The following is a 22,304-nucleotide window of genomic DNA, read 5'->3' on the forward strand; positions in this document are numbered from 1 at the left end:
AGAGCCGCAGGGAGACCAGTATGAGGTGGTGGGATTCGGGGTGAGAGAAGTTGACGTTCTGAATTAAGGCGACAGCAATAGGAATGAAAGGAAGGGTCTGTAATGAGACTTGACAGATGGGCAACAGGACCCTTGACAGCTCGTCTCCCCACTGATTTGCTGCAGGATTCAGGAGACACTTTGCCCATTGGTTCAATTTCACTTAGTAGATACTCTTTTCATTGAACTCAAGGTCATTACGAGTTAATCTCCTCATTGAATGATGGAATAAAGAGGCAGACCAATTTGTATTTTATTCCTAAATCTATGTAGGACTCACATTATTTTTGAAAAATATATTTCCAAAGGGACTTAGTTCCCCCCAAAGCTCTATTTCCAAAGACAGAGGAATAAAAAGAACATGGATTCCAGCATAGCAATTATTTGCTTGTAGATACGAGATACATACAAGGCCCAATGTCAGAAAATACCACTTAGGAAACCATACGGATGCTTATTTCCATGCTATAAACCATCTGTATTTCCTTTAGGTATTCCAAGAATCTTTTAAACCTAGCTTCTTCCTTCTCCCCATACTATACTTATTAAAAAAAAAAATGACTTCAGGTGTTTTGAGCATGGATATTTTTTACTTTTTCTTTTTCTTTTTTTTTTTTTACGGAAATTGGGTTGGTAGAAATTCAACCATAAAGAAAAGGCAAAAATACTTGCAGATCTCTAATCTACTTTGGTCCTCTGGATACACAGAAGTAAAAGCAAAAGTTTTACTAAAGTAAAACTAAAGTAAAATGCAGTGTCTTTTGTTACCAGGCCCTTCCCGGAAGCAAGATGAATTACTAAACTTTTCTGAGTGAAAACTAAGTGAGCACTTCTCCTTGAATGTAGCCTCGGGCTGTTGTATCCTTCAGTTTTTGCAGTGGCTCTTAGCAGGCGGGCTTTAAGGAGGCTGCCTCCCTGAATGTAGCCATGAGGCGTTTTTCACCTGTGGAATTAATTCCAGGGCGTTCCCAGAGAAGAACTCACCTGGGTCGTGTGAAGGTCAAGCTGTGCTGTGTCAACCTCCACGGCCCAGGTGCCAGGGGCAACGCATGTTTCTCTGACCAGACAAGGGAAGCTCGAGGCAGGCTCTGGATGGACTTGGGTGGAAACTTAGAGAAATGGAGAGGATGCATGTCCAGGGCGCAGACTGGCAGAGGGCTGCGAGCAGGTGCCCACAGAGAGGATCCAGTCCTTCTATGTAAGGACCGGGCACCTGCCCCTTGTACGGGGCCCACATATGCTCCTTCTCCCATGTGCCAGACATATTTTCTTTCTGTTGCGTCCTGGTTTCCGGGCTGCTGTTCTTGAATAAAACTGGTCTGCTTACAGGGGAGCGGGCTGCTACATAAAGGGCGGTGGTGAGCCTTTCTTGGGTAAAAGAACCCTAAAGAGTTTCTGGTGAAGCTCCAGGGACTTGAGTAGGGGCTGAGGGCACCCTAAGCTCTGCTGACCCGGAGATGCCTCACCTCCCAAAACTTAAGTCTGCATCACCCTGCATCATGGGTCTTTATATACATGAACAACAAAGAGCACTAGGCAATCCTAGTGTGGCATAAAATGGCCTATCTTTTCACCAAAATGTGGCCATCTGCAAACAAAGAAACACTGATGGGGTTGATCAGATGATCCAGCAGTTCAATGAATCCTTAAAAGCCATAGATCTAAAAGAAAGAAGACCGGGGAGCAAGAACACTGTGGTTGAGGACTGTGATATGTCGTCCCTGGCTCCTCTGGAGGAAAAGCCAGTGACGATGCAGACGCCTGGAGACCACGATTTCCGGGCGGAGGTTTTTCATGACATTCATACTATCTCCCCGCGGCGTAAAGATCACAAATATCCAGGTTTCCCTTTGAGGGCGTTCCTGACCTACGGCCACATCTTCGCCTCTTCTGGGCGGCGATCTGGGCTCCGCTCCACAGAGGAGGCAGGGCAGCGACGTGGCTGGAATTCAGTCGGAAGGGAGAGACACAAAGAGGAGACAACACTGGTTACTTATTTCAGAGACGTAAGGGATCCCCCACATCTCCACACAGAAATTAAGGTGAATCAGGAAATGGATGGCGTTTTTCAAGTCACATGAAATCAGCGCCCCACGGTTCATCATTTTCACCAAGTGTTGGGCTAGGTTTCTCATATATATATATATTTTTTTTTACATTATGAGCATGGCTCATCAAAATCAGTCCAAGGAGAGCTCTCATTTTATCCTGAAAAGAAGAGAACTAAACAGTTTTGTTTTGAAATTATCACCTCTAGCTTTACGGTGTGATGAGAAGCAGCTTCATGTAGGTAGTTCTTCAATGAGGAATGACTTCGCAAAGAAAGAAAAAAAAAACCTCAGCAATGTCATTTGGAAAAAGGAAACATCTGTGGATTCTTTAAAATAATCTTCTTTGTGAAGAGCCTACTTCTGGAGCGCCTGGGTGCCTCAGTCGGTTGAGCGTCCGGCTCTTGGTTTCTGCCCTGGTCATGGTCTCACCGTTCCTGAGTTTGGAGTTCATGAGTGTGGAGCCTGCTTGGAATTCTTCCTCTCTCCCTCTCTCTCTTCCCCTCCTCTGCTCTGTCTCAAAATAAACTTAAAAAAAAAAAAAAAAAGCCTACCTCTGTGCTGGGCCCCCGGCGAGGGTCTCACTTTCATCGCCTCCTATCTCCTTCATGCCAACAGAGGACACACTTACCAGCAGGTTGGTTTAAGCTCCAGATGAAAAGACTAGCTCAGAGAAGTAAAGGAGCTTTCCCCAGGTAACAAGGTGAAATCACCAGCAGCGTGGGTCCATTTCACTTTAAACTAAGGATGCACTATCTCATTCTTATTATTAATTTGCTTGCAATTCGTTATCATGAAATATATATATTCTAACTGCTTCCTTATAGCCCGTACATTGCATATAAAATCGACTCCCGCCCCACATACACATAAAGTTACATATTAAACATGATGCTATGATCCCTCCTGGGGTATGGTGTAGAAAGGTATTTTCTTCCCAGTGCTTAACACTCTATATGCCAAGCATTTTTTTTTTTAAAGTGTGCAGGCCTTTAACTGTAATGATGTTGAGGCGCACTGACAAGGATTAGCTAAACACATGGGTCCTCATTTCTGCCTCCCTTTTTCCTGATGGCTGGGGCTCGACAGGTCCCCTCACTCACTCAAAGGCTGCAAGGTCAGGCGTAAGGTAGTGTCGTCCCTCCGCTTCCCCCAACTCCCCAGGAGCAGAACAGCCAGGCTAGACCTTGCCCAGCCTCCTCCCAGGGAGGGCTTCAAGGCCCTTGTGCCACGTAGGCAGAAGAATCAATGGGAATGTTAGGAAGGAGCAAGTGTCCTTCGTGCCAAGCCCAGAAGGAAGTGTTAAGCTTTCCATTAAGTCTCCAGGAGCCAGGCAGCTGCCCTGCACCAGGCGGAGTGCCCCCAGCACAACTCAGGAAACAATCCTTCTTCAAAGAGGCCCTCCAACACTGACATTTCCTCTGGATGTCTTACAGGAAATCCGAGTGAGCCCTTGAGTACCCGCAGTGAGAGAGAGAAACTGGAGATTTGGGGCTGGGTTGAGCTTCCACGGAAACCTTCAGAACTGCTTTTATGAAAAGCAATTCAGAATTATCTTTTATATAAAAAATATTTCTAGACGATAAAGACAAATCAATGTCACTTTGTATTTATTTCTATTGTCCTCCTCTTGGATCTGCGTGGCTACTGCGTGAGCCACGACGCCTCACAGCCAGGGATGTGTTCTTTGTTTTAGAGATGGGCTCACTGGCACAGCTAGGGCACACCGGGCCCTTCAGCGTCAGACAAATCCCAAGAACCAGACCCTGTAGCGGTTGTGTGAATGTGGGCCATAGGGGCATCCTATGTCACTGCAGAGGGGACAGCGGTGGGAGCATTCATGCACTTCCTTATGCAAGGGAAACTTCCAAGCCACCTTCTGAGGCATCTGAGGCCGAGATCTGGATAAACAGGGCCCTGAGATACCGTTCCCCACCCCCATCCAGAGGAAAGAGTGACCCCCGAGCCCTCTGGGTTCCAAACGGAAGTTTTGCAACAAAGTATCAAATTCTAGGCGTTTTGAAAAGTACTATGCTTTCCAGTCATGAATCTTTTCACTTTTACACTTGCTCCACAGGCCGAAAGATCCGACAAAAGTGCAACAAGTAACATTTGGTCCAGAATTGGACAAGTTGACTTTATCCATCCGAGGCTTTCTTTTCCGCGTGGCTCCCTGGGGAGCCCCCTGACTTGCCTCCCTTGGTTGGTCGGATTTGTTCATTTCTCTAACTTCATTCCACTGAAGTTCAGCCGAACTAGCCGGGAGGTGCACCCTAAAATAGCTCCTCCAAGAACCCGAAGCAACCCTCGGTCTTTTAGGAGTTTCCAGCTCAGAGCACACATGTGGATGTCACACAAAACGAACAAAATCACAAACTCGGAGTCCCGGAGGCCCAGGCCGCCCCTGCCCACCCCCCCCCCCCCCCACATGGCCAGATTCGGCCGGGGGACGCGCACGTACCTGGAGATGAGGCCGGCAGGGTGGGCGCGCCACGTCTCGGGTCTCGGCCCGCGAGGTCTCCCGCCCTTTATACCTCCTCCCCCCCACCCCACCCCCAGCCTCCAGGAGCCACGTCTGAGAGGCCGGATGGGGGGGCGGGGGAGCCACGGAAGGTCTCTGCGAGGCGGGGGAAAGGGAGTCACCGAAAAGTCAACGCTCGGTCGCACTCGCACCAGGGAGGAAGGAGTGGGGCCGCTGGGGTGCAGGGGGCAAGCGGGCGAGGAGGGGGTCCCGTCCCGGGAAGGGCAGCGGCGGGGGCGGGGCCCGGGGAGGTCAGGCGCGGGGTGGGGCGCTCGGGTTTCACCCGCGCGGGGAGGGGAGGAGGAGGCGCGGCGGCGGGGGCGGGGCCGGGGCGGGGCCGGGGGCGGGGCGAGGCGGCCCCGAGCTCCCGCCCCGAGCTCCCCGCCCGCGCGCCCCGCGCCTCTCTACTCGCCGGGAAGGCGGCGCCGGCGGCGGCTGCTCTCGCTGAGCCCGCTCCCGCGCAGCGTCCTCCCGCCGCGGGTGGGCTCCGCAGCCCCCTGCCGGCCGCGGCCCTCGCCTGGCGGCGGCTCCCACCCTCCGCAGGCGCGGCCCGGCCCGTGTGGCCCTTCCCGGGGGGCTCCCCTCTCCGACCCGTGGCTGCCTGGCAGAGCTGGCTCCGGCACCCAACTTTGCCTTTCCCGGTCCGTCGCCCCCGCTGAGCACGAACCTGCTCACCCCCGGCCCGGCTGCGCGCCCGGGAACCGTGCGCCCGGCGCTCAAACCGACGCCCCCAGCCCGGAGCGCAGCGAGCGGCGGGTGGGTTTGGGCAAGTGGTAACGGGGCTGAGGCGGCCGCTGCCTCGACTTCCCTCGCCGGGCACCGAAGAGGACCCTCAGAGCTGCTCGGGGCCCCAGGCGCCGGATGACTGGCAGGAGGAACGCGCCTCGCACCTGGTGAGCGACCCCCGCCCCGTCCCCGCGTGGCCGTGGCCGCAGCCCCGACCGTGCAGCGTTGCTGGCCGCGACCCGGGGGCGGCAGTGGTCGGCGGGTGGGTCGTGTGGATCTCAGGTGGGGTCGGTCTGGCAGGCGCTGGGCGGGGGAGAGCCGGTGGCCGCGCGCACGGGATTAGGACGACCATCGGTGCGGGGCACCCACACTTGGGCTAGTGCACGGGCTGGAAGTTTGTGTCCCTGTCTTTGCCGAGGTCGGAGCGCGTTGAGGTAAGGAGCGGAAGCGACGCGGCGGGCGATCTGGCGTTGGCGAGGCGGGACCCCTACCCACCACCTAGGGAAGGTGCGCAGTGGGGGGCTGAGCGCGCACCCGGCGCGCGTCCGGGCTCGCGTAGTCGGGGGCGATGCGCTGGGGTCCCGGGGGCTTGGGCTTCGCAGCCCCGCCGGCTGGGGCAGATTTTCCTGTTCGAGTTACGGGGGCTTTGCGGCGCGTGTGAGAGACCGGGAGGCCGTGGGACTTGGGCTCAACTCCGCCCAGCGCTTTGCTTAATGAGGGAGAATGAGGCTGGGGCTGCCGGGGCCCGGGAGTGCCGGATGGTTTGCAGCGCCAGGCGAGTCCCTTTCCACGGGCATTTCTTCGCGGCTCCACGGTTTCGCATCCCCTGGCTCAGGGTTTCGGAGCCGGAGGTACATCTGGGCCCCGGAGGGAACTGGTCCTCCAGAGATGTGCAGGGGAACCGTCGCCAAGGAGTGGACTGGGCTCCCTCCCCGCGGCGCCCAGTGCCCGGCCTAGCGCGGTCAGATCCGGATTCCCGGGGCTTTGGCGGGAAGCGCGTCTACCTCCTCGCCCTTTTTCCTTGCTTTGTACCTGGATGCGGCGGCTCAGAGTTGGGATTTAACTTTCCTGCGCCTGCGGCGTCCCGGGGATTGCCGGCAGGGGGCGCTGAGAGCGAGCACTGGAAGAGGGAGACAGGATGCTGAGAGCAGGTACTCTGGGCGAGTGGGTGGGGGTCCTAGTCAACAAACAAGGGGACTCGGCACATCTTGGGAGTGGGGGGGGGTGGGGGGAGCTGATCCTTCAACCGAGGGAGCTGTCAGCCTTGCAAGAGAAGCGACAGGAAGGGTGGTTGCCAAACACAAGTCTAGAGAAAGGTTCCTTCCAGAGACAAACATATCCCTGCAAACTCTTCTGTCTATGCGTCTGGCTTCGTCCTTGGGATTATTTACTCAAAGAAAAATAAATAAGTAAATAATGATAATAATAATAATAATAATGTGTTGTCATTATGTTTTGTACTGACAAGGTTCTGTTCCTCTGGAGGATGTTAGTTAAAATGCCAGGAGTTATGCATGGTTGTGGCATCTTGCTTTCAAGAAAAGCAGTCATATGTCACAGTTAGCTTATCGAGAAGAGCTCTGTCATAAAGGCCAAGTTTGGAAACAGCAGATATGTTTATTCATTCCACAGTTAGTCTTTCCTAAGTAGACACAGAAAGAAAAGAACATTCTTTACTAGGCAAGACTTGTCACATGTAATTAGGATTAAGTTAATTGCTAATTGTGCCAATTTTATAGTTGAAGAGGGGTTAATGTTTATCATGCACCCCTTTGAGTGACCAGTTCCCAGTTTCAGTTCAGGGAGATAATACCTGGAATCGTGTATCACCCAAATAACTTTTCTGGTCTATGCCTGTGTTTGTATCAGAGGAAACAGGGAATTTTTTTTTTTTTATCCCAACCATTTTTCATTTTGTTTTTAAAGAAAAAGCAGTCTGAAATGTAATTGTTTGGGCCACTTGGAAGACAGATTTCTTTTTCCTTGAGTTTCTTTCTTGTGAAAACCTTACCACAAAATAGAAGCCCATCCACGGTGTTGAAAGTTCACACTAATCATTTGTGCGCTCATGGAACCCAGGGGTGATGAACTGGTACCTGCTTTTACATGCTTTTAGTCTATGCATACTTTCCTTAATAGGGAGAAGATGGATGGTACTAATCATTTTGTGCCTTTTAGGAATTACACTAACTTATTTGGTTGTTTTAATGGCAAACAGCTGCGAGATCCCTGCTGGGAGCAAAGACTTTGGTCTCTTGGGTGGTAAAGCTTGTCTCTGTCCAAAAGCAGTTTCTGAGATGTTCAGAATTTGGTAAAAATAAACCTGCATTCTTCACTGCCGTTTCCTTTTAAAATTGTTTCTTCAGCATGTCTGGATAGAACAGAACATAGAAACATACAGTGCAATGGCTGTTAAAGTTGTCAGCTCTGGGGCCATAATGAATATATGCACATCAGAGTAAGCTTTCGCTTACGTTTTAGAGGGTTCACAAACCTTCTGAAGGCCCATCCGTGGTTTTGCAGTAAGACCTCTTGCTTGAAAGTCACTGGAGACTCTTAATTCAGGGACAGATGTTAAAACTGAAAAACTTTTCTTTGCTGTACGCTAGCTCCTTGGGACTGTGTTGAATGCTCTTGGTGTTGGAGAGAGCTGCTTAACTGAATCATTGCATAATTTTTATTAGCTTGATAAGTATTTTGAATGACTCCAACGTTGGTCTTTCTTTTGGGTTACAAGGTCATTGAGATGAAGGCTTTGGTTGTGATAAACATACAGGAAAGTGGGAGTGGGTGAAAAAGAACTTTGCTAAATGGCCAGCCCAAGGTATAAAAGGCAGTCCATCACCTAAGCAAGTAATTATGAGCTCTAGAAATAACTGAGATAAGAACATAATCTCAGAAGGTTTGCATTGCCAATCATACAGTGTGCAAGATAGAACAAATTAGTTTAGAATATGTCTGAGTCTAGGAAGGCACTTCTGTAGTAGAATTTATGTACAAGTGTTTGAGAAAAGTAGTCCTGGATCCTGCAGTAAATCCTCTGTAATTCTTGATTCTAAAATTATACCAAAGTTGTATTAAAAATGCTTCTGAAATTGTTGCTATAGTTACTTAGACCAATTGCTTAGGGTATAATTATAACACCAAGGTGACAAATTTTTATGTTTAGTGTTAAATAATTTTTAAAATGTAAATTACAGCATCTAACAAATTGAGTTCTGCCCAAGTGCAAAGTGTGTGGTGTGGAACCTTGTACATTTCTGCCCACCTGCATCTATTTGCAAATTTATGCAGAGAAAGTGAACTATTTTCTTGAGTCCTGAGATGAGTATATGTAAGTGCTTTGAGTTGTTTGTCCTACTTTGTGTATTGTTGTTGACAACACAGGCATTTTCACATATGTTTCCCAGCAACCTTTTAAAACTGAGACGCAGAAGCTTTGTCGAAAATTGCCGGTTTTTATCACCCTGCTTGCTGCCTTGTAGAAATGATCTGCTGTAGATAGGGGGCAATCTGCTGTCTCTAATCCCTGCACCAAGTGGTAGCATCATCATGGTAAATTCGACAGGTGAGGAATAGCTCGTAGGGAAGCAGTTTGAAGAAGCGGCTTTTGGTATGCTTGATAAATATATCGATATTATTTCTTTGATGAATTTGCTAGGTATTGGTTATCTGGATATATGAAATCGATTCCTAACAGCAAGACGAAGAAAAAAAAAAATTAAAGTGAGCTAGCATATACACAAGTAAACTTTTCACTTTCCACGAGCCTACCTAGAATTTGGAATTTAAGGCAAACGGAGTAAAGCAAACGAAAATTTGATCCAAGAGAAGATGGAGCATAAGTAGTTTATTGTAATGTACTGGTATCCACACGATGGATCTTTGCCATCTACAGGTCGTGGAGCTAAGGAAACCTGTCTCTGGATTTCAGTGTTTTGAATCCAGGTGGCTTCAAAGACAAGTTGTATTTCACCTGGGGCATGACATTTACAATAGGATTAACCCAACAGTGGGCTCAAGAAAACAAATTTTTTTTTTTGAAAGGAATTCCTGCTTTCTTACTCTTTTCCCTCTGTTGTTGTTTTCTTTCTTTCTTTCTTTCTTTCTTTCTTTCTTTCTTTCTTTCTTTCTTTCTTTCTTGTTCAAGATAAATGGTTGCCTGGTAAAAGCAAAGATGGACATACTTTATGTCTCTCTCCTGAGTTTTAAAATATATTGGCAGAGTACTGTTACATTTGGAAAAAGTAAAGTCATTCCCCTCTTTGCTCTCTTTTCTCCCGCACGTGTGCTGGAATTGGTTTCCTGATGAATATTGAAAAGCACCGTATTCTGAGAGAGGATACATTTTTCTGGGGGTGAATATCTTTTATTTCTGGGAGGCCGTGAACCCACTAATCTTTTATCTTCCCGTCTTTCATTCCTTACTAGTCACTGTATCTCTAGGATTGGCCATCCTCTGCTTCTGTGGGATGATGAGAAAGTATCTGTTGGAACAGTTGTATGTTATGTTGCATTTTTATGTACATTTGTGAGTAGATCACATTACTGCAATGGGTAATTCAATTACAGATATGTATGATAAATAACCAGGAGAATGACGGTATCAGAAGCCAGCTCTCCTGGAGCAATGATGCTGTATTTGCTGAGATGTGAAATTAAATAAGTTCTAGGCAAGTGACAATCAGGACTGAGCAAGGACAAATTGTTCACGGGAAATAGAGCCTCTTTCAATCAGTTCAAATTCACCCAACATTTGACAACGATTTGTGATGTGCCTATGCAAAGAAAAGCAGAGTCAAAAAAAGCAGTAAGAGAAATTCTGCTACACGGTTTCTGTTGAGTTGTCTGCAGAATCATCAAATGGCTACTGCTTGGCTTAAACTTCCTGGAAGCAATGCATTCCTCCCAGACTGGCTCTAGATAAAGTTCCTCACAAAGAACTTCCCTTTCTGTAACGAAACTGGAGACGGGGCACATTTGGGAGAGGGCTTCCGAAGCCACCAAGGATGCAGCTGCCGGCTGCCAGGACCGCACTAGCTTTCTGCTGAAAGAACGCATCGGATGCCAGGGACCGGGGCAGGGGGGCGGGGGGGGGGGGGTTGGACGTCCTGCAACCACATGGATTTTAGAATCGCAACTGGGTTCTGGGATTCCTTTTACGGGACAGAGATTTAGACCGGCTGTAAAACTCGACCGATTATAAAGCTGACAACAGTGTTTGTAACTGGTGGTACAAAGCAAAGATAATTGCTCTGGATATTAAACTCCCTTGGGCCAGCAGATGTGGTAGTTAAGCCATTGTTAATGTCCGTTGACATACAGCATGAGCTAAATAACGGATTTGCTTCTGAGCTGTCTGCCGTGTAAATTCCTGTGTGTTGTAACCGTGGACCTGACTTTAAGAAAGTTCTAGAGCAGCTGGGGAGAATAATTACTAGAAGCCCACGGTTTAATAGAGCTGCTTGCCTAATCGGACAGGGCAGTTGGGAGAGGCGTCAGCCTTAGAGGGAGCACTCGCTGGCACTGGAGGAGTCCCAAGGGGACAGGCCCGCCTGCTGGTGCTGGAGACGGGTCTGCGGTGGTGCCCCCGGATTCCCGGCCAGAGCGGGCAGCTGGAGGGGGTGGTGTGGACAGCAGCAGTTGACGGTGGTGAAATCGTCCCTGTCTGACTCGGACGGTGATGGAGGCTCTGTTGAGGTCCCTGTGCAGAGTCGGCCAGTGGAGTACGTGGAGGGACTTGGAGATGGCCAAGCCTCCGTGCTGGGTCTGGGTCAGAATCCCATCTCTGCGTCGTGTCCTCGGAGCCTTACAGAAGAAACAGGCGCTGCAGAAGATGAAGGGGAGGAGGAGACCGGAAGCGTGCTTGGGCATCTCTGCAGGCGTGGTGAGGGTGTTTGGTAACCAAGGTGGAGCCTCAGGAATGGTAACACGAAACACACTAGAACTAAGTTGTGACTCAGAGGACAGGTCAAGGGAACAAGTCCTTGAATTTGCCTGCAGTGGTAGAACCAAGAAAGCTGGGCTCCGGCCTGCTGAGTGTGGGTCCAGGGCTGGTCAGACTGCGGCTGCTGAAGTGCAGGATGGGGTCCTTGGACCCAGGACCTGAGGGGGCACTGAACGGTCTCAGCTGGAGGAGAGATGGGCACCTGGGACGGAGAAGTTTGACTTGGCAATTAGCATGAAGACACTTTATGTGTTTGAAGACATCTGTATTAAAACATAAGAAATGGAAATTCAAAGATGTTGTTTACTTACTTAAAATAGCACTCCCGGGCCGCCTCGGTGGCTCATTCTGTTAAGCATTTTGGACTTTGGCTCAGGTCATGATTTCACGGTTCGTGAGTTCGAGTCCTGCATTGGGCTCCGTGCTGACAGCTCAGAGCCTGGAGCCTCCTTCAGATTCTGTGTTTCTGTCTGTCTCTGCCCCACCCCTGCTTGTGTTCTGTCTCTCTCAAAAATAAATAAACATTAAAAAAAAATAGCACCCCCCCCCCAAAAAAATTCCAGGAAACATGGAATCCTCGTTACATATCTTCATACATTATAGAGAGTTCAGGAATTCTAGACTAAGTTTAGAAATATGGCAGGCTTTCTTATTTCTGAGAATAGGCCAATAAGCCTGGTCACTTAGTTGGATTTATAGATTTAATAAGCCAAAACAAATGAGTGGGTAAACGAAATGTGGTGTAGCCATCCAATGGACTACTATTCAGCAATAACATGAATGGATTCTTGATATATGCTGTACTGTGTGTGAACTTCAAAACATTATGCTTAGTGAAAGAGGCCAGTCACAGAAGACCACATATCCTATGATTCAGTTTGTATGAAATGTCTAGAAAATGCAAGCCTATAAAGACCGAATGCAGATTAGTGGTTGCCTGGGGCCGGGAATGGGGATTTGGGAGGGCATGACCACGGGCAGGCCGGTCTTTTGGGGATGATGGAAATGTTCTAAAACGGGACTGTGGAGAGTCCTACAACCCTACCCTGTACATTTACTAAAACCCATTGAATTGTACACTTACAAGGAGTAAATTTTGTAGTATATAAGTTATATCTCAATAAAAGTTGTTTAAAAAGAAAAAAAGGAACTGTGACATAATCTCTACTATTTGAGTGCCTTAAACTGCCATTGGCCCACGGCGCCTTTGGTGGCTCAGTCGGCTGAGCATCCGACTTCGGCTCAGGTCATGATCTCGAGGTCTGTGAGTTCGAGCCCCACGTTGGGCTCTGTGCTGACAGCTCAGAGCCTGGAGCCTGCTTGGGATTCTGTGTCTCCCTCTCTCTCTCTCTCTCTCTCTCTCTCTCTGCCCCTCCCCTGCTCATGCTCTGTCTCTGTCTCAAAAATAAAATAAACATTACAAACAAAATTAAACTGCCATCGGCCCAAACAAATCCTGCCGTTTAGTGGCAGTCCTATTCTGTGTTTCCCTGAGTTTCACAAAGGCTGGTGCCGAGGCTGGAGGATGCTGAGGTGATGGGCATTTCTTTGACGCGGAGGCTCTTCCTGGGAAGTGTGTCCGCATTGTGACCTCTTTTATGCAAATGAGCAAACCCAGGTTGCTTTTGGATGAGACCACAGAACCGAATTAAATCACTCAATTCAACTAACCAGCCAGTCTAGCTCGTGGATGTGTTTGGTGCCCTCTGTTCCCAGTCATGCGTTAGACTGGATTGTTCTTCTGTCCGTTTTATTATGTGGCATAGCTGGGGGTGGAGGGGAGGCAGTCTTTGGAAACACTGCATCTCCTGGTCAGAGCTGCAGGGTCTGGAACTCTGGAGAACTGCTCTGCTCACAAACAGTGCTGCTTTCCTGTGGTGGGCAAAGCCTCAACGATGCCTGCTTCTGGGTCCTGGTACCTGTGCTTAGCACGGCTTTTCCTGTGGCTGGTGAGGCAGGCGACTTCTAAAACAGCCAGATCCAGTGGAAGGGCGCAGATTTTTTAAACGCCCAGAGCCTGAGTACTTAAAGCAGAGTGTTTTGTTTTGTTTTGTTTTTCTCCTTTTAGAGGAGAAGAGTCGCCGTAGCATCACTTCTAGCTCTTTCTATTCTGCTTTGACGAGTTTTGCGGTTAAAGCGCAAGCTGAAATTAGGTTATGGGGAGAGCTACATATGAATTGCCTGTAATTTCCTTTCTCTTGGACTGTTGTCTCTGGGTGGGGGTGTGTCTTTAGCTGTTCCCTCTTGTTTATTGCAACTTCCATCTGTTTAGGGCATTAAAATCCTCTCTGCCTCCTGCCACGGGCTTTCTCGGCTCTCTCTCGGGCACCTTACTCTCTCCACACCAGTTGGTTTCCACATGGTGACTTTCCATGGGAGTGTTTACTTTGGCACAGACTGTCCGAGCTCCAGATACACCCAGGATGGCTTTTCGAGAGCTGGCTGCAGCTTGCAGGCCTCAGAGCTCATGCGCGTCTCTCCATTAGCAATAAAGTATTTTTATCCAGCCCTGTGATGTTTCCGACAAGTATTTTCTAACAACGCTTAATTTCTTCAGTCTTTGTTGTTGCAGGCAACAACTGAGATTGACCAAATTTCAAATCCGAGTGCGATAGCTTTATTGACTTCTTACCAATGTTATTTCTGATTGGCTTATCCCACATTTGCCCACTCCCAAACTTGCAGCCTAGATGCAAATTAAGAGTAATAATTATAAAATGACTATGTTTTTCTATTACCAATCCTAAATTATTACTCATCTTTGGTGAGTGGAAAGGAATTATTTTTGAGATTACATTAGTATTTCCTTTTGCTTATTAGAGGGCAAAGGGGTGGGTGACATTTTTATTTTTGATGTCACTTTTGATGGTTTAAATTGGTCAATAACACACTGGTTACGTGGGTATTTTTTAGTGGTGGTTTTCTTTCATTTTCAATGAGCTAATATTGCCCGGATTTCAAGGATAACTGGTTAGGCATTCTGTTAAACAGATTGGTTACATGATTAGAGAAATTTCCATGTCGCGAGGACTGATACTTAGTTTTGAAACCTCAGGAGTAAGAAGCAATGTGATGTTCTTTTGCTTTAAGACCTCCTTTAGAGAACTGTTGATTTGTATCGGCTGTGATAGCTAGAATTGATCATAATGAAATAAGGGGGAGTGTTACGTCGGGAACTACGTGAAGACATTGTCCTCAGTGGAGAAAATGCATTAGACTATTACTTTTGATGATTTTTTACTTTTTCCTAACCATTTCCTTTTCTGGAAAGCATCCAGATGTTAACATCGAATACTGATTTTCAACACTAAGACGTATAGGATCCTAACTTTACTCGGGCAGTTTGGAACCAGGAAACAGCCTGGAATGTTCACTTCCCAGCCCTGGGCTGTGTAAGGCTAATGTGCAGCTACCTCCTTACCTTACTTCCTGTCCTTTCTCTGAAGTTTAAAATCGGAGGAAGTTTGCCAACCTGTCAGCAAAGGAAAACTCCTATAAAGTTTGAGCTAGGAGGTAAAGGTAGGCATTTTCATGATTTAAGTTTAATTTTGCCAGGCTGTAAGTAGAAAAGGAAGATGATGTTTTCAGAGCAAGGGTCCAGTGCCCAGATGTTGAACTCTGTCCAGGGTAAGGGGCGCAGATGCCCAGTGTGAGAAGGAGAATGCTGGACTCTGGTTTCTTTTCTGTTCCAACAGGGCTGTTCCTCAGATATCCTTTGATGGCTTTTTCAGTTTTCTCTTACTAATCCAGCAGCCTTTTAATTATTGTGCTCCTCCTTTACCAGAAAAGCGTTGAGCCAAGCTGAGTTCGTGACGTCTTCTTGACCATATCGTTTCTAATAAGATCCGGCTCACTCTCTTTGCCTTCCCTTCTCCGTTGCAGTGTCCATCCCGCCACGTGAAAGGGGTTTGCCAGGTTTTGTCCTGTCTGATACTGTTTGGCGTCTCCAGCACCTGACTCTTTGCCGAGGGGCTTCAGAGTTCCTGTTGATGCCCCATGACCGTGCGAGACATGTTCTCTCACCCAGAGTCTCGTTCGTGTGGTGCTTCGCGTTGGCTCATACAGGTCGGACCTCCTCTAGGTCGGTTAAGAGTGTGACAGGAATGTGATGGCTGTTAAGTCACACCCCGACATTTGCTGCACGTTGGATGGTGTTCCCAAGCTGGGAAAAACATGCAGCTCGAAGCATTTGCTCCAGGGCAGTAGGAACGCCTCCATTCCCGAGTCACGTCATGGTGGAAGGGACCTGAAGCCTCTTTGGATCTCTCTCTGACTTCCTTGGCTCCCAGTCATACCTTAAAGGTGGTGCTCAGCAGGTGGGGATACCTAAACCCATGTGCTCGGGTTGGAAACATTTCCCACTCTTCCTGTCCAGCCCGTCGCTTTCTTTTACAATGCGCGTCTTAAACCAGTGTTTTCCCGCAACTTTCTATATGTAGAAATACCGCCCTTGGATGTGAACTGTGCAGTGTTCAGGGGCGTGGGGCTGGGGGAGGGTGGGGAGGGGAGCCCTTTGCAGAGCTCTGCAAGGCCAGCCAGAGCACCGTGGCTGTCTCCGCTTTCCGAGCCGACTCCAGAGTCAGGCCTGGAGCCAAATTTACTCTCCGTCTGCCAGCAGTGATGGAAACTCCTAGGTCCTATCACCAGCTCGTGAAAAGAAATCATTCAGGAAACTGCAAGCTGGCAAGTAAGAATTGCAAAGATTCATTCACTCGAAAGCTTACGCCTGCAAATGTTATTTAACTTTGAACAATTTCTCCAGGCCCACCTGCTGGGTTTCCATCTCGTTGAGGTTTCTCTTGGTGCAGAGGAAAGCCTGGGAAGGATTCACAGTGGGGACCTGATGGCATGTGCCCTGGGGATGACATCAGCTGAGGGGCCTCCCGGAGGTCCCACACGTCTTGCATCCCAGACCCGGGCATCTGTGCAGTAGGTTCTCTTCTGCAGAACTTCGTGGAGTAAGTGTAAAGGTCGGGACTTTCGTTGCTAAAGTTATAAACCGCAGAACAATCGAGGGGAACATCAGTCTTCATAGTGATCAGATACCCTGTCAGTTAAAATACCTTGAAGACCGTTTTTAAAAGAGTATCTATTGACACATTAATTGTTTATTGAGGTAGGCTCAAGAAAGTGAATGCTTTGAACTTGGACCATGACCAGAGAGAAGATGAACTTGACAGGCATGGGGAAGGGGTTACTGAGAGCAGCATACTGTAAGTTTTTGTTTGAGAAGAAGGGCATTTTCCTAGGTCTACATAGAATTTAAAGGGACTTTTTTCTTTTTTCTTTTTTAAAGTTTATTTTGAGAGAGAGAGAGAGAGAGAGAGACAACATGAGTGGGGGAGGGGCAAACAAAGAGGAAGAGACAGAGAGAGCAGGGGAGGGGAAGAGAGGGAGAGGGAGGGAGAGAGAGAAAATCCCAAACAGGCTCTGCCACTGTCAGTGCAGAGCCCCACGTGGGGCTTGAACTCAACAAACCGAGAGATCATGACCCGAGCCAAAATCAAGAGTGGGATGCTTAACTGACTGAGCCACCCCAGCACCCTGAGACTTTTTTCTTATTATAATGCAAGTTATAAGCAACAATCACACACTGCAGATTCAGACACAATTTGAAAGTGTATTTTATTTGTTTGTTTTGCTTGCTAGAAGGGAGTAGTGTAGGCTTTGGTGTGAATTGGGGAAGAAGACCAGATCAACATTTTTCATTTCATATTTGTGACCCTGAGTTTCTTGATAATCTCTCAGAAAATCCTCGGTTTCTTAATTTAGTGACCGATTACTTTGATCTTCTCTCTTCAGAGGGAAAAGAATCATCATGACTTCTCAGCCAGGGATTGTAGGTTAGAACAGCACAGTAAGGTGCAGATCGGCTTCCAGAATGCTCCAAAGTGTCACCCTGCCTACTTCTCCCGTTTTGGAACGCCTGGCTCCCTTGGTGGGTCAGTTTGGGGTCAACATGAAGGAGGGGCACAGAAAGGAAGGGATCATCCTGGGTAATGGAGCCCCCTCTGAGCTCCAGAGAATGTTGGTTCCACTCAGTCTTTAAGATTTAATACAGGCCACACTGGCTTGTTCTGTCCTCCTCCTGTGTCTGAGGCCGCAAAAGCTCTGATCCTCCCCATTGTCAGGGAGCTTGTGATTTGCAGAAGAGCCCATTGGTGTGTGGCTCATGGGCCTGAATACAGTTTAGGATTTGCCACTAAGTAAGTGTTTTTTGATGGGCTTTTAAGTTTTTGTGTTTAAATTAAAAGTGTATGTTCCCCCGAGAGCTGGCTTTGGGGCCCAGATTTCCTGCCTTGGGGTTGTTGGAGGAAGTGCTAAGTGGGGAGAACAGGACCGTGATTGGAGGCTTGGTAAAATCTTAGTCAAGACGCTGGACAAAGAGTGCAGTCAGTGAGTGGCTCAGCTAGGGGACTGATATGGGGGGCCCGAGTGGCCTTTGGGGGTTCTTCTTTCATTGCACTTTTGACTGAACACCTGGTTTAGTTAAGCCTGCAGGGGTATATTTAGGAAACCAAATGAGAAACACCTCTGGGAAGGCTGCTCATTTCAAAGTGTGTGGGATGCTCATGTTTATCTTTGTTGCTGGTCAGGGAAGGGCTACTGTGTCTTTTTAAATCTAGCTCTTCGGGTCGACTTTGACTTCTGCCGAGTAGCCATTTTGCCCGATCATGTTACAGTTTATGAATATATGTATGTTGCGAACATGTTATAGTTTATGTCAGCTGTTGACAAAGTTCCCGTGTGGAGGTCCATCTGCCAAGCTCCAGTGCCAACCAGGTCCGTCTCTTGTATCTTCCAATGTGTAGGAAGGAAAGGATTTTGTAGGTGTATTTCTGTAAAAGAGTTTGGCCTTAGGTTTTTAGGGATTGGTAGAAAGCTAAAGGAATTCTTATAAAGACATAATTAGAGTACATAAGGAACGGTAAAATGTACATGTTTGAAATGCTTTGCCTTTCTGAACAATTGGGAGGTTGTTAGCTGTTTCCTTTTCTCACATTGGCTTCCAGATGATTAATTGGATTTACTTAATTAAATGCTCCACATTTAAGTGGAGTGGAGGCCCAGGGAGTATTCTGAAAATAGTATCAATTGTTTTCTATTGATCTACGGCATACAACATGGCTTGCTTCTACTTAGAGCAAAGACATTCGGTTGTATAGTCATCATCTTTCGCTTTAAGTTATTTAACTGTAAGTTCTAAAGTGAAAAGTCTATTTAAAATATCTTATGGATGATCTCAAAAAATCCCATATCATGAAATTCTGTCCCTTTACTGCACTCCAGGGGAGTAAGCCAGCTTTGAGCACGGTTCTCTTGCTGCCACAGTATTTGGAACGTTTGGAGGGGCAGTGGGGCTATTTTTAGCAAATTCAAATGTATCCTGTGGTGGCCAATTTCCAAGGATCCAAAATTAGTCACGGGATCTTGGACAGCACAGTGTCAAGGGCTCAGACAACGTGCCTGTTCCACATCTTTGCATTGCCGACCTGAATCTGACGTTAGGATTGATTGCTTTGGTCAAACAATACATCATTGTGTGGAGATAACAAAAGAATCACCTCTCACTGTGAACAAAGGGGTCAGAAGCTATGGAATTCGGGGCTGGGCGGAGCGGGCGCCGATCAAATTGGCAGTGGTTCAGCCTGTTGGAAGATGACAGTGCCTTGATGATGAGGACAGTTAAAAACCCGACGGGTATGTTTATGTTATTGGTAGGGGTACAGAGGTGAACAGCCGAGATCCTCCTTCCCCCCTCCCGTTTTGTTTACATGAACAGAAGGTCAAAGGAGGACCCTTTCAGGCTGAAAGTCTTGCTTATCACACTAACCTTTCATCTGTAGTAAAGAGATACAGTTACCCTCCTGAAAAGATCTCTTACACATGTTGCCCCCAATCATGCCAGAGTCAAATGACCAGTTTGCTTTGAAAGAATTCCATTTCCACTTCCTTATGTCTAGAGAAACACTTCATTATTCAGTATATACGTAGCCTACAGTTGTCCTCGGCAGTGATGGTTGATTACCGTTTTTCCCCAAGGGTTTTGTTTGTTTGTTTGTTTGTTTGTTTGTAAAGTAATCCATAGTTTACAAGAGGATGATCTACTTTTGAACAGTTTTATTCTGACAAGCCTTTCTGTCGTCTTAGTTCAAACTGACATGGCAGGCAGGAGGTTGACTTGATTCAAAGGAAGGGCAGTGCATTTGGTTGAATGCTAGCATCTTATCTGTTGAATGTGGAGGGCCTCCCGACTGATAATACCATTCCATAGACTTCCAGAATTTGGAAGATGGGGAGGCTGTCCAGATGTTTGTCTCCAGGCAGGGATTTTTCTAAACCTTCATAGAGAGACGGTGACTTATTATGTTCTTCTTCTTCTTTAATGTTTATGTATTTATTTTTGAGTGAGACAGAAGCAGAGAGAGAGAAGAGAGAGAGAGGCAGAGAGAGAGGGAGACGGAGAATCCCCAGCAGGCTCCATGCCTGGATCCCACGAACCATGAGATCATGACCTGAGTCGAAACCAAGAGTCAGACGAGTAGCGGACTGAGCCACCCAGGCACCCCCATATCATGTTCTTAAGGGCTTACACAGGGGTTCCATTATAACGTGGGCCATTTCTTTTTAGTGTAGTCCAGAGGAGCTGGACAGATGAAAGGTAGCTTGTGTAGTTACCTAAAAAATGATTACCAGAAGCTTCCTTTGTGCCAGAGCCCAAGCCCTGCCCTGGGAATACGGTGTGTACAGGACAGAGGTTTCTGCTCTGTTGGTGTGTATTTTCAAGAACTTTAACGAGGCTTCGGGTTCATTCGGACACTGAGGATTGTCCAGAACCCTGATCCGGGAGGGCTGTGGTAGCAGGTGGAGGAGTGGGGCTGGGCACAGTGGGGACAGTGCGCTTGTCTGTGCCCTGGCTGTGCTGCCTCACTTCCTGGGACTAAGGGAGCAGTGGAGGTTTGGAAGGTGCACACCCAGGCGGCCCGGACCTGCATTCGGTCCCATCTGCCCAGGATGCACAGCCGCTCTCTCAGAGCACCTGCAGCGAGGCGGTGGTGTCCTCAGACTCGTTCTCTAGGCTCTCTAGGTTCTCTGCGAGTAGAGAGGGCCTGAAAATCAGGAGCTTCCAGGTGAGTAAGGATCCAGGTGTTCATGGACTTCCTTTCCGGACCTTTGAGAAGTTTACCGTCACCCCCGTGGGACTGTCAGGGAACTTGGATGCCCGGACCCCTGTTGGACAAGCTCACCGCCGTGCCTCCCAAGGCTGCCAACGTGCAGTGTGCTTCCCGGTGTTCGCGGGGACAGACTCGCAGCACCCACCCTGGCTGCCGGGCTGCCTTTTCCCGTGGTTAATGTGCTTTGCAGTCACAAAAGGGAAATAAGCCTTTCCCAAAATGGAAGAGCCCCGGACGGAACAGGAGAATTGGTGCTGGAGCAACAGTCTGGTCACAAGGCTGCTGGAGAGCGCCCCTGGGGAGCCTGCCCGCCCGGTGCCGCTTGCCTACTGCGCCATCACCTACGCTGCTCGCCTACTGTGTGCTCATCTACTCCGCTCGCCTACTGTGTGCTTAGACGCCCAGCCCCCCCCACCCGCCCCAAGCAGCGCCTGCGATGTGCAGAAGCTTCTTGTTACAGGGGTTCCAGCGCATCGGTCAACATTCCCAGACCCTGGGCTTCCAGAGGAGGGCCGTTTCTCTTTCACAAACTGCCCTCCGTGTCCCGAACGCTGCTTTGTCTGCGGCGCGTGATGGGTCCACGGTTAACGTAACGCTGGATGCCACACTCTGCCCACGTGTCTCAAGTGGTGTGCGAACGGGGCCCACCCGCCGTCTCTCGTTGCATGCGTGTCTGTGAACTGGAATGATCAACGCCCTTCCATCCTGTTTCCGTCCGTTTTGTCCCTTTATGTAAACCTGAACCAGCAGCGACTTGCCAGGACACAAATTTTGGCAAGTGGCTTTGGAGCAAGAGATTACTACCAAGGAAGTTTTTGTTTGTTTGTTTTTGCCAGGGTGGTGTTTCAGGTATGACGAATTTGCGAGTTATGTGTGTTGTTTCCCTTTGGGTGTTTAACTGGGACAGATGTGTTTATGTTTTAATTATATATCACCTTATGTGCAGCTGTGAAATCCTCTACCTGTAAAAAACTGTGGCTCCTGAATATGGACTCTCCTGTCACCACCTGCAGCCCTGTGTGCACATGACTTTGTTTTCTTCTCTTTTCTTCTCCTCCCTTTCCCTTTCTTCCTTTTCCTCTCCTCTCCTCCCTCCTCTCCTCCCCTCCCCTCTCCTTCCTCTCTCTCTCTCTCTCTCTCTCTCTCTGTCTCCCTCTCTCTCCCTCCCGCCCCCCTTTCTTTCTTTAAACACATGGGCTGTGATGGTCTGTCCCTTCTGGGTATAACCCAGTGCAGCAACGGATTGCCAACTGTGCTTGGGATACACATGTTTGGAAACCGTCGCACCTGACAAAGCTGGAGAACACAGAGGTCAAGAGCAGCCAGGGGAGTGAAGAGTCTGCCTTCTGTTCGTCCGTGCCCTTTTTAGCACCTGTCTGTCCTCCCAGCTCTTTCCTTCTCCTTAGAGGTTATGGATGCTCTACTGAGTCTCTTTGAACATGACACCCTCTGTCTGCATTTCATGGTGCTTAAGTTCCGGATAACTATTCTGATGGCTTCTGTTCCACATGACCCAAGAGAGTGTAAGAGCAGTGAGGATCTGGGTACGGAAATAGTGGAAAGAGGATGGAGCCCCAAAGACCTTTCAGTTCGCAGTCCCCACCTCCCCTCCTTGTGAAGAGTTTTAAACAGGACGAATGAATCATTGAAGGCTAACTTCCTACTTACTTCCAAATATACCCATGGAATTTTATAAGGATTGACATAGGCGGAGGAGGAGGCCAGTATTTGAAAGCATGTCATTAGTTTATAATTTGAAAAAAAAACCAAAAACAAAAACAAAACTCTGGCACCGGTTCAGTAGATGGCTTAACACTGTTGGCAGAGGCCTAGAGGTCAGTGTCTGA

The 22,304-nt window shown here is 48.3% G+C and overlaps 1 protein-coding gene, 1 long non-coding RNA gene and 1 other non-coding gene across 8 annotated transcripts in view; 1 reads left to right on the forward strand and 2 right to left on the reverse strand.

Annotated features, from left to right (window-relative positions):
* Positions 1–277: 277 nt before the first annotated feature.
* Positions 278–4,947, reverse strand: LOC122495461. Its single transcript, XR_006300467.1, has 2 exons — positions 4,549–4,947; positions 278–1,981 (listed from the first exon to the last, which is right to left on the reverse strand). It is a non-coding gene; the product is annotated as an uncharacterized LOC122495461 (long non-coding RNA).
* On the reverse strand, positions 2,081–2,151 carry LOC122496834. Its single transcript, XR_006300959.1, has one exon. It is a non-coding gene; the product is annotated as a small nucleolar RNA SNORD123 (small nucleolar RNA).
* Positions 4,948–4,971: 24 nt separating the features above from the next.
* The window catches only part of SEMA5A (semaphorin 5A), a 481,312-nt gene continuing 463,979 nt past the window's right edge, over positions 4,972–22,304 (forward strand). For 2 of the 6 annotated variants that reach the window (XM_043601165.1, XM_043601208.1), the window contains exon 1: positions 4,972–5,501. The gene's annotated coding sequence lies outside the window, so the exon portion shown is untranslated. Of the gene's footprint in view, positions 5,769–22,304 lie in introns of all 6 variants that reach the window. The other 4 variants (XM_043601185.1, XM_043601215.1, XM_043601174.1 and 1 more) reach the window with 3 other exon arrangements.

The sequence above is a fragment of the Prionailurus bengalensis genome, chromosome A1, assembly GCF_016509475.1.
Source record: "Prionailurus bengalensis isolate Pbe53 chromosome A1, Fcat_Pben_1.1_paternal_pri, whole genome shotgun sequence".
Taxonomy (NCBI): Eukaryota; Metazoa; Chordata; class Mammalia; order Carnivora; family Felidae; genus Prionailurus; species Prionailurus bengalensis.